This window comes from Harpia harpyja, chromosome 11, assembly GCF_026419915.1.
Source record: "Harpia harpyja isolate bHarHar1 chromosome 11, bHarHar1 primary haplotype, whole genome shotgun sequence".
Lineage (NCBI taxonomy): Eukaryota > Metazoa > Chordata > Aves > Accipitriformes > Accipitridae > Harpia > Harpia harpyja.
In genome coordinates this window covers 31620461-31631776 of record NC_068950.1, presented here as the reverse complement: position 1 = coordinate 31631776, position 11316 = coordinate 31620461, and the positions used below count along the sequence as shown (strand labels likewise).

General features: G+C 34.1%; 1 long non-coding RNA gene across 1 annotated transcript; it reads right to left on the bottom strand.

Moving 5' to 3' along the window:
* Positions 1–5346: 5346 nt before the first annotated feature.
* On the bottom strand, positions 5347–7971 carry LOC128147882 (uncharacterized). Its single transcript, XR_008237125.1, has 3 exons — positions 7922–7971; positions 5827–5982; positions 5347–5451 (listed from the first exon to the last, which is right to left on the bottom strand). It is a non-coding gene; the product is annotated as an uncharacterized LOC128147882 (long non-coding RNA).
* Positions 7972–11316: the final 3345 nt, after the last annotated feature.

Below are 11316 nucleotides of genomic sequence, written 5' to 3'. Positions count from 1 at the left end.
CACAGCTGGTTTTGCAACCAGCTGCACCATGCAATAGTGAGAGCAGTGTTTCCTTAGAAAGACAACAATCAATAGCTATTGGCAGTAACATCTTAAACCACAACAGCTGCTTGCAGAGCAAACATCTGTCTATGGCCAGCCTTCCATGGCCTCCTGCTTTCCTCAGCTCAGTGGCTGTGATGGACCTGAGACCTGTGGGCTGCCTGAACAGTTTAACAGACTGGACTAATTTTTTTAGAATGGATGGAGAGACATAAAGCCAATTTTGTTCTGAGTTGTTCAGGATAGATACCTAAAAACATAGAGTGTGCACTATGCATACTCCAGCGATTGCACTGTAAATACTAAGAATACAATCTGGCCTCCTGGTTTCGTAACTCATTAAAGTGTCCGTAATTAGAACCAGCCTGTTCATGTTTTTTAAAGCAGTGGATAGACTCTTCTAATGTAGGAAAAATCTGGATAGTGTGTATAATGACTGCTCTGTTTCTGGATTCCCATGACCAGGAGAGCCCAGGTCAGCTTTTACTAAGGGTAATAAAGGTTTACCAGGGAGAAATGTCAGCTGAAGGTCTACCCTTCTTTCAGAATCTATTCAGAAGAATTACTTCTGCAACCTATTGCTTCTTTTATTTTACTTGTCCCCTGCTCTGCCTGATGCACAAAGATACATTTTTAAGCTGTGGAATCTGGCTTTGTATTTAAGTCTATAGGAACTCCTGCTTTTTAATAGGGGAACACTGGTTTGGCTTAATTTCTAGGGGCCCCCAGATTGAACAATATGGCAGCACTATTTTTACCCTTAACAGGACATAGCTGGCGTATCTTCTCTGTTGTTGCTCCGTATCACAGTGAATAATTTACTCATTCAATTCAGAGAGCTATTTTAATGCAATGGCTTAGGGAGTAGGAAGTTCCTTTTTTTACCAAAGAAAAAAGTTAGGTAACATCCTAAAATGATAAAGAAATAAATGAAACTATCTCTTAACCTCTGCTGAACAAGATGTTTTTCATCCCAATGAATGTCTTCTCCTACATTTCGTGTAGCACATAGCACCAATGCTCCCAATAAGGCAGCTATTTTTCAGCTAGAAAAATACTTGTCACAACTTATATGGTTCAAATAGGAAGTAGACATGGCTAGAGCATAGCAATCCAATTTTAGCCACAGGTAGCTGTAACTCTAGAAATGTATGTTTTTTCATTAAAAGACCTTGAGGGCCAAAGTCATGACTGAACAGCTCAAGACTCACTAAGATACAACCTGAGATAACAATAGAACCATTCTCTGGTGTACCATGATCTCTGATGCTAATGGGACATAGATCACAGATAAAAGAGTAAACCCTGAAGAATTAATACATGGACATGAGCTGATAAACTGGAAAAATTGATTTTTTTCTTTCTCCAATATTCCCACTTAAAAAGATTGTAAATAGATTTCAGTCATTCTTTTTACTTTAAGTTTACTTCATGTTTACTAAATAGTTATATAAAAAAATGGGATTATGACAAATGTTTAAAATTCACTTAATTTGTGTTGTTAAACCATATCTCAATAAAGACAAGAAAATCCACTCCCAGGAATAAGACTATCCCTACTTAGATATCGGATATTACAGTCACAAATGTAGAGTACATTTCTGCGGGTCTCAATTTGAGAGTACATTAATAAATCTTAGGAAAAATATAGTTTCTTTTCCTATAGAGTAGCTTATTAACTTGCACTGTGGAATCTGAAATGTGATTTAAATAATAAATTGCAGAGCATAGTATCTGCCCATGATAAAAACCCAAAAGATACACATTCTCTCTCTTTTTACTAGTATACAGCAAGCTAATAAGGCCACAAAGAAAAACAAGAATTGCTTACCTGTACAGTCACTCACTGCCCTTTTCTTTGCATAAACATCACTGGGATGTATACACATATTCACTTCCTTTACTTTATTTCAAACCCCAAAACCATTAGGAAAAAATATCACAACTTCAAGACCTCAGAAAAAAAAGGTCAGAACATGAAAAAAAAAAAGGGTAATCCTGGGTTCAAGGTGACTGTAAGAGTTGAAATCTAAAACTTTTTTGAATCAATATTAGAAAACTGCTAAAAATCAGCTTTTTTTTTTCAGAAATCACACCACATTTTTAATGTCCAGGTTGTAAAATAACCTTTAATATCTGTAGTGATTTAACGCTTATGTGAAAGAAGAAGTAAATTTCTGGAGAAAGGAGAAATCCTAACAACTCCAGACTTGGCCAAGAACCTGATAAAGAAATAAACTTGTTGATTGGATGAAGAGACATAACATTAATTCTAAATTAAATTAGAGCAACTTTTTCAACGCCTTTCACCTTGAACAGAATTTTCAATTGGATCAAGTTATTGAGGGAAAAGAATTAAATAGTTAGACCTTATAACTCATGAGTCGTTTACGTTACTATAGCGTTTAACAGCGTTTCTAAGACATTATGGTTCTTCATCCAAAGCTGGGACCATATTAACTTAGCTGTGCTAAAATAAGTAAGGAACTATAAAGCCTTTCAAACAGGCTTTGCTACATGCTTTTTTTGAAAATCTGGCCTTTCATTGATCAATCTGCCACCTGTCTGTTACATTGGATACTAAAGCACAGGTCCTCCAAATAAGAAATAAAATAAATGAGTGTTTCAAGGACAGCTTTCAGGGACTATCAAGAGGTTGCAATAAAACATTTGTCACAATCTGCAATCGCAGAGAGGTATATTACATTTAATAACATAGCATAAACATTACTATTATGTTTGTTAATAATGCTTATTAACACTAAAGTCTTAAATCACTGTTTATTATTTGATCTATAAAGAAGATAAAAGTTTACAGCTACAAAAACCACCTTCGTATTTAAGATGAAGTTTAAGATGAAACACATGTTTAATGTTTTCTTTTGAAGCAAGTGAATAACCATTTCACTTTGAGTGAAACTATGCCAGGTCACAAAATAAAAGTCAAAATACAAAAGGCTTGTGGTGCTGTATAGTTAGCTTTGTCCCAGCACAGGTATGGAAACATTTTGAGATGAATTACACCCTAATTTTAATGAAATTGCATAGGAATAACAACTGAAAATTTTCATCACTATGAAATATGGATATTCTTAAATTGCTTCTGGTTCTAACCTGTTTTAGAAGTGTATGTTTGTATTTTCTAAACAGATTCCCTGCTGCGTCTCCCCCAAATGACTATATTTTAGAGAAAGTGTATGTGCATGCATGAATTAATGTGCATATATGAATTACTCACTAGCAAACATTTGCTAGCTTAGAACTGTCCAAATTTAAGCTTCGAATCAAATCTGACACTCATTGGCACCTGGACAAGCATATTAAACACATGTTCTGTGTTAACACCCAATTTGGCTTTAACTTTGCATATGTCTCCTTCTATAAATTTCCTCCTATGGATCAGCTTCCAGGAACATGGAATAAAACAGCAAAGCAATGATATTTCTTTGTTTGTTTCCAAAATACAACAATATTTCTGTAGATCATTAAAACAAAATGCAGGATAGATAATTTGCTTAGCTTTAGTTGCTAATGTACAATATATTTTCCCATCTCCTCCCATTTAGTGAAAATACTCCAGAAGAAAAATATCCCTTTTTATTGAAGTATACAGGATTAAAGTGAATTATTAAAATGCATAAAACAAGACAGTAATGTATAATGTGGTTTGTGACAAAATGTACTGTAACCTTAACTGTAATTATATCAAATATATTGATTTAAATTTCATAATCAAATTGTGCAGGTAACAATCCATATCTTTGGTAATTGAGTTGTGTGTGCAAATGTAATTATAGTAATGCTTTAAAAATTTGATGATGCCATCTAGATTAGATTGAACTTTGGGTGTACTTTAAAGAATATGCAGGGATTCATAAAAAAAATCACTCTATGTGGAACTGTATCGTAACACAGGACTGATGTTTTCCTGAGAATGGAGCTTAATCCCTGTTAAAAATGTGGCAGAAAAAGTTCCTACTGGGAAAGCATCTTCAAGTTTTATGTTCCTACTAAAGCATAGGACACAGCTGATGCAAGCATTTGTAGAAGACAGCAACTCTGTTTTGCATGGAAGTAATATTAAGTTTTTCCCTGAATGAGTTTTTGTGGCTAGCAGCGCTTTCTACAGATGCTAAGAGCTTCAGTGCTCAAAAGTATTCTGCACTTTTGAATAATGACTAGTAACATTACATTCTGCAGTGTAAAAGGGAGAGGTAATTCATAGTTCTGCACAATGCTGAAATTATAAAAAAAAAAAAAAAAAGCCAGTCCTTGATATAGTACCAAATGGTCAGTCATCTGGAATGATATATGTAGCCTGGCTTTGTTATCATATTCTTTCTTGTGACAGCTATAGTAATGGTAAGCAGTACCTATAGATTTTCTATGGTCACGCATCTTTGTTTCAGAATGAAAGTTAGAAGTCCTAAACAAAGTTTTAAAGATCTGCAGAAAAAAATGGAAAAAACCCCCCAAAATTAAAAAAAGAAAAAATTGAACTAGCTCCCCATTTCTGGAGAAAATTCTTCCCATTGTTATGTTTTCAGCTCACACAGAAATTATTAATCTCAGTAGTCTCTATATGTATGTTTTTTAAAGAGCACATTTTGGCTCAAAAATTCAATTAAATTTTTATGAATGGATGTGACTTTTTGTTTACTTAATGGGAATTGGTTGAGGGTATAAAACAACAATTATTTTCTAGAATAAATTATCTCAGCCAAAAAAATGCTATGATAGAATTGTCCTTACTGAAATATATGTATTGAATGCATGATTAAATTCAAAAGCATATGAAGATGGTGTATGTATGTCTTACTTCCCTAAATCTGCATTGTTTTCATACCAAAATCCTATAGCACATTTGTTGTTGGTAGAATCATGTATCTAGCAGAATTTTAATTGCAGTATTACAAATGCAAGTAAGACTAGTTTGTCTCAATACTTGAGGATGTAGATTTTGACAAAAAATCAGCTATACAGAGTTTCAGATTAATAAAATGTGTTTCTAGAGGATTTGGGATTCAAAAGATGTAGACAAAATTTGAATATGTGTATGGATAGCAGTATGTAGTTATTAAATATTCAGCTAATTAGAAATTTCTTGTATCAAGCACAGGAAGAAACTGTATGTTTCTGTCACATCTGATCATGCATACCATTCAAACATCAAGGAGAACTATTCTTTAGAATTAAGAAAAAAAATCATGGAATGTATCTCCACTTTCTAAGACAAAAGGTGGCTATATACTAATGGTAAGATATGATGAAACTGGAAAAAAAAGATAGGGTTATTTAATTATTTATTTATTCTTTTTTTCTATATTTATTGAGTGAAGATATATTGCATATAGGAGGTACAGAAGTACGAATGCTTCATAATATTTCCTTATCTTCTCTAGGTCACATCTGAAAAAAAGGGTAAATAAAGTAGTTCAATAGAAAAGTCACTGTTCTATAAGGATAAAGTGTTACTTTTATGAAAAAGTTGAACAAAGAAAAAAACCAATAACAACCTTTGTCTGAACAGAGGAGAAGAAGAGAAGGTGACAAGGAACCACATCTTACATTATTAGTTTGCTCAAAACTGCAACTGTGTTTTATAGTGGCTTTTAAGTAATTTTTTTTTTAAGGTTCTATTCATGTCACACAACAAACCACTAATATTGGTTTCTGCTAATACAACATAAATGCTTCCCATATAAATTAAAGTCAGTGACACATAGTTTAGCATCGTATGTCAGCATATTTACTCAATTACAAATATGCTTTACACAAATCTACCTGTAAAAGGAGGGGGAAATTCTACCAGAGTGATGGCCAGTCTCTTTCATGTCATGGGCCAAAAATACCCCTGAATAAGTCAGAGGGCATATGCTGGGCACAGAACATCTTAGCCATATGCAAACCATGCAGTTAGTATTCATACTGTATTTTTTTCTAAAAAAAAAAACCAAAACAAAAAACTTAATTATTCCAATATATGATGATACTTTTCATTTCGAACTGTGCAAAAGTTAGCAGCTACTGTCCATCCAAATTTTGATCCAGAAAAAAATCTAAGTTCATGTCACATATTTTGGATGAGAAGATATCTGAATCATTAAAAGTCTGGCTTGCTTGAGTCTTAGCATAGCTCTGATTCACTACAGCACCTACAGGGAGGAGAGAATGATTCACCTGCTAATCCCACCTGTTTATATCAGTATGTATTCAAAATTTGTAACTGTTATGTAGATTTCAAAAGCTTAATTATGTCACTTGATAAATACCATAAAACAGAACAAAGAAATATGTACTTATTAAACTCAAACACAGTTCTTAAATATTGCACAAAGAAAAAAAAGAAGAGTTATTAATGATTTTTCTATGTACACAAAAAGTCTAGAGACTAAACATATTTCTAAGTATTTGAGATAAAAACCTAATAAATGGAAATGGTCTTAGATTTGAGGGTGAACAGGGAGCAAGATTGTTTTTTTAACTGGCATTTATAATTAGGTCTCTAAGCTCATATTTAGCCACTGCTGTGTTTTCCAATTTGTTGAGAACTCGGACATTATCACAAAGGTCAATGGAGTTATACAATGACATGGTACTAAACAGAAGAAAACATCTTATTTGTTTGATATGCTTCTGAACAAAATACATTTTCAGCTTTGATATTTCTTAAACACTATGCCTATCTATATGCTAAGAAAATAAACAAGTACCTCATGAACCTTTGTGAATAAATCCCACTGTTTTTTAAATTTAGTTTAATCCGCAGAATAAATAAAATTATCAAGTAAGATCACAGGACCAGTATTAGAAATTCAACAGAAATGATAACATTCAGATCATCTTGTTCTTATTATCAAAATAATCTTGTTACTAAATTGATTTTTAAGTAAAACGAGTGGATTTGACCAGAATTTTCTTTTAACTTAATACCAGTTCATTTCATCTTTTCCGCCTCCGTAAGTCAGCAGTTGTCAGAAGCATAATGTTTTTCTTGTGACATAATGCATTTGAATTTATTCATTTCTCTTTATTGATCTACTTATGAGTCTTAATAATGTAGAATTATCAGAATTTCTTTGTGAAGTAATAAGTGGGGTGCTTTTTGTAGAAAGGCATTTATTTTCTGAGCCAGATGCTCAAACACTCAGAATATCACTAATTGAGACTTAAAGGTATTAGAGAAAAGAATTATGAAAGGAGGAAAATGTCCTTAAATATTCAGAGGGAAAAAAGGAAATTTAAATGTGAAAATGTCTATGAAAAATATTGATCTCCTTTTTATTAAATACATTCTGTGTGCAACACAATTGTGCAAGTCAAAATAAAGTTTTCTGTAGCTTATCCTAGAAAGAAAGTCTTTCTTTTAGGAATAAAATTATAGGCCTCAATTTCTTCATTCAAAAGCTTTCTGAATGAAATTCAAGATCAGCTTTTTTTGCTGAAGCAGTTAAATGATTTAGCTGTTCACAGTGCAGTTGTCTCCTAATTATACTTTAGATAAAAGAATATTTTAACGGTCTTGCATACTGCAAGCAAATAAAAACAGACAAACTTATCTCAAAGTTCTTGCTGATCATTCAGTTTCATGAGGTTTTTTACAGCAGGCTAAAATAGAAGTTATGAATACTGTCCTTTCATTTCTGAGAGATGTTTAACTTTCTTAGAATAAAGCTCTTATTGCCCATTCAGTAGAAATAATATGCTGTTTTGCACACCTTATAGGCATAAAGCTGTTGAAGAAGCTATTCTTCAGGATACAGGATCAGCTACAAGACCTGGTTTCTAAAATCCACAGGTGTCTTTCTCAGGCGTGAATTCTGCTTTTTGAAAGATTAATCTAAATTATTTAAACAATTCAGTAGATGTGTGCACTTACCGATATTCAGTGGTACTCATTTACTTCTAACTTTGATCTCTGCAGTCCTAGTTCAATAAAACATATAATCACATAAGTGGTCATTAACTTAGTGAACTAACAAAAAAAAAATTAGAGATGGTGCATAAGCATCTGAAGTGTATGGGCACGAGAACACTTACGTAATGGAAGGTACTCCTGATTTAAGCTTTAGGGGGCTGAATCAAGCATCTGGAAGGTAAAAGAAAGATTCATTCACATTGCATGTTTTGTGTTTAGGGCCATCAGTAAAATGACTCGACTCAAATGTGAAACATTCTGTTGCTCTATACACATTTATAAAAATTTTTACAGCTCACAGAGTGTGATCGCATATGAAATATTAACACCCTAAGAGAGTCTGGAAACAACTGACGGTCATTACAATGCTGGCAACAAAAATTATCTAATGCACTTTCTAGAAATAGTGAGAGGAGATAAACCTGGAATATGAATATCAAATCATTAATTGTTCAGAGCCACGTACATGGTTACACAGTCCTGGGAAAACAAGCAAAGGGTAATAGACAGTTACAAAACCATTGTCTTAATAACAGATTGTCGTGGTTTAACCCCAGCCAGCAACTAAACACCACGCAGCCGCTCACTCACTCCCCCCCACCCAGTGGGATGGGGGAGAAAATCGGGAGAAGAAGCAAAACCCGTGGGTTGAGATAAGAACGGTTTAATAGAACAGAAAAGAAGAAACTAATAATGATAATGATAACACTAATAAAATGACAACAGCAATAATGAAAGGATTGGAATGTACAAATGATACGCAGTGCAATTGCTCACCACCCGCCGACCGACACCCAGCCAGTCCCCCGAGCGGCGAATCCCTGCCCCCCACTTCCCCGTTTCTGTACTGGATGGGACGTCACATGGTATGGAATACACCGTTGGCCAGTTTGGGTCAGGTGCCCTGGCTGTGTCCTGTGCCAACTTCTTGTGCCCCTCCAGCTTTCTCACTGGCTGGGCATGAGAAGCTGAAAAATCCTTGACATTAGTCTAAACACTACTGAGCAACAACTGAAAACATCAGTGTTATCAACATTCTTCGCTCTGAACTCAAAACATAGCACTGTACCAGCTACTAGGAAGACAGTTAACTCTATCCCAGCTGAAACCAGGACACAGATACATATGCTTACAACCAAAAAGTTCTTTTTCAGGAAGTTAACAGCAACATATGCCTACGGCACAGTGATTTAAGATTGCTGTTTATAAGCATTTTGGGTCTTACTCTCATTAATACACTTGACTTTAATCTACCAGTAAAAAAGAGCTTAGTTTGTAGTACTTTTAGTGAGTTACTAATTGTGTTCAAGCTGCTGCCACTGGAGTCACTCTGATATCTAAATGCGTGACTAGTGGGAGTTCCCTGATAATTAGAGGTGATAGCTACCATAAAAGTGTTGAAATTACAAGAACAGAAATGGAAGCCTGGGTTTTAAATATTGTTCCCAAATGTATATGTTCCAAAATTTTTTTAAAATTGTGTCAGAAGTCAGCAAATTCTTTATAGTACTAATCTGAATCCTCACATGCTCAGCCCAATTCCTGCATGATACCGCATGTCCACAATTCATAGTAAAAGACATAGTAAATTCATGGTACAGAAAGGCATCCAACTGCCATCATTCTGAAGCTTAAAGGATTAAGATTTTATGTTTACTTTGGTGTTTTTCTGAGAGACTATTTTGTGATTACAATGCACAGATAAAGATAAATTAAGCAGTTGTGAGATAATGTCACATTTTGCTATCTAATTACTATTACCAGAGCATAAATAAAAGCAAATATTATGATAAAGGAGACACATTAGAAGAGATAGGAAAGTGGTCATATGATCAGATGAAATTACCTAATTCACCTATTTAAAAATTTGGCCCCAAATGATAAATAACAACAATGTACATAAAGGTAACCTTTTCTTCCTGCACCCTAGAAGGGGTGACCTGTTCAGACTTGTGCTGGATTCTTCTTGAACCGAGTCAATTTTACTGCCCTTTTTATCTCCCAAGACACAACTAAGACTCATCACCTGCAATCAGTCCATACAAATTCATCAGGAGATAATTGTGTTTTCACAAGATACTAATTCAAACAGAAAACAGAAGATTTACTCTACACTTTTACAGTAGACAACTGTTCTGCCTCATCCAAGAGGTTTATGGAAAAAAACCATGGTTACAAAGTTCAGTTTTCAAATATCTTCAGCAGTCCATTATTGTTTGGCTTTATTGTTCTGATTAGATAATTTTTTAAAAAATGACCTGAAGGATGCAGCTGAGAATTTATGTGGATGGAATCTTCCCATATATTTCAAAGAGGAGTATTTGCTTTGCTTCTGCTTCTTCTTCTGCAATGCTTTCTCAGGGTTGAAGATATAAGTACTGTATCTACTTATTTATGCAATCATTCTCATTAAGGGATTCTGTGAATGAGAGCTGGACAGCATGAGCAACTCAGAAATTGGCCTTTCTAGTGAGAAGCATGTTATGTGAAAGTACAAATCTGAACTTCTCATTACACAGTAAATCACTGATTTATTTTTTATTTTTAAATTGTAAGGCTCTACACTTTCAAACTGACATGTAAAATTTTTCACTTGTGCTTAGGACTGAACTAAGGAAAAAATAAAAACCAAATAGGATTTGTTTGATTCCCAATAAATGGAAATGATTATTTTTTGTTTTGGCATTGCCAAGGAATAAAAATGATACATTATAACATTGTAATTGTCTTTTAAAATATGCTAGGTTTTAAAAAATAGAAGATCTTATGGATGAAAATATAAATTGACAAAATGAATCATCCCCAATACCATCTTTGAAAGAGCTGGATAAGTAAAACACAATTTTGCTATGGAAATGGGAATTACTGCTGTAGCGACGCTATCGTTTCAGCAAAAACCTACCAATAAGTTACCATAGAGTTTGATTCACTGCTAAGTATTTTGAAGCTTTTCTAGAATGAAAGGCTGAGACAGCTGTAAAAATTGAGTCTCCACCAGTCTAGCTGATTCAGCAAGGAATTAGCCATGCTCAGGAAGTCCTTTAAAAGATACTCTATTCTGAGGCATCAAACCATGAAAATATGTGGAGCGACTGTAATTGAGCAGTGCAGAACACATGTCCACGTATTAAATACTGTGGGTTAAACAGTAGCACAAAATCTCTGCCTCACACTGGAGGCTTTATGGCCAGTGTTCCTATTCCCTTTAATGTTTCTGTCTTCACAGACCAATGGGAAGAAAGGATAAGGCCATGATTTTGAATCTTTATGTTCAATCTTTCAGAACAATGTTCACTTCTGTTTTTGGAACACACCAAGAGGGCATTTTCTGGCCCTCCAACAGTACAAAGAGTGGG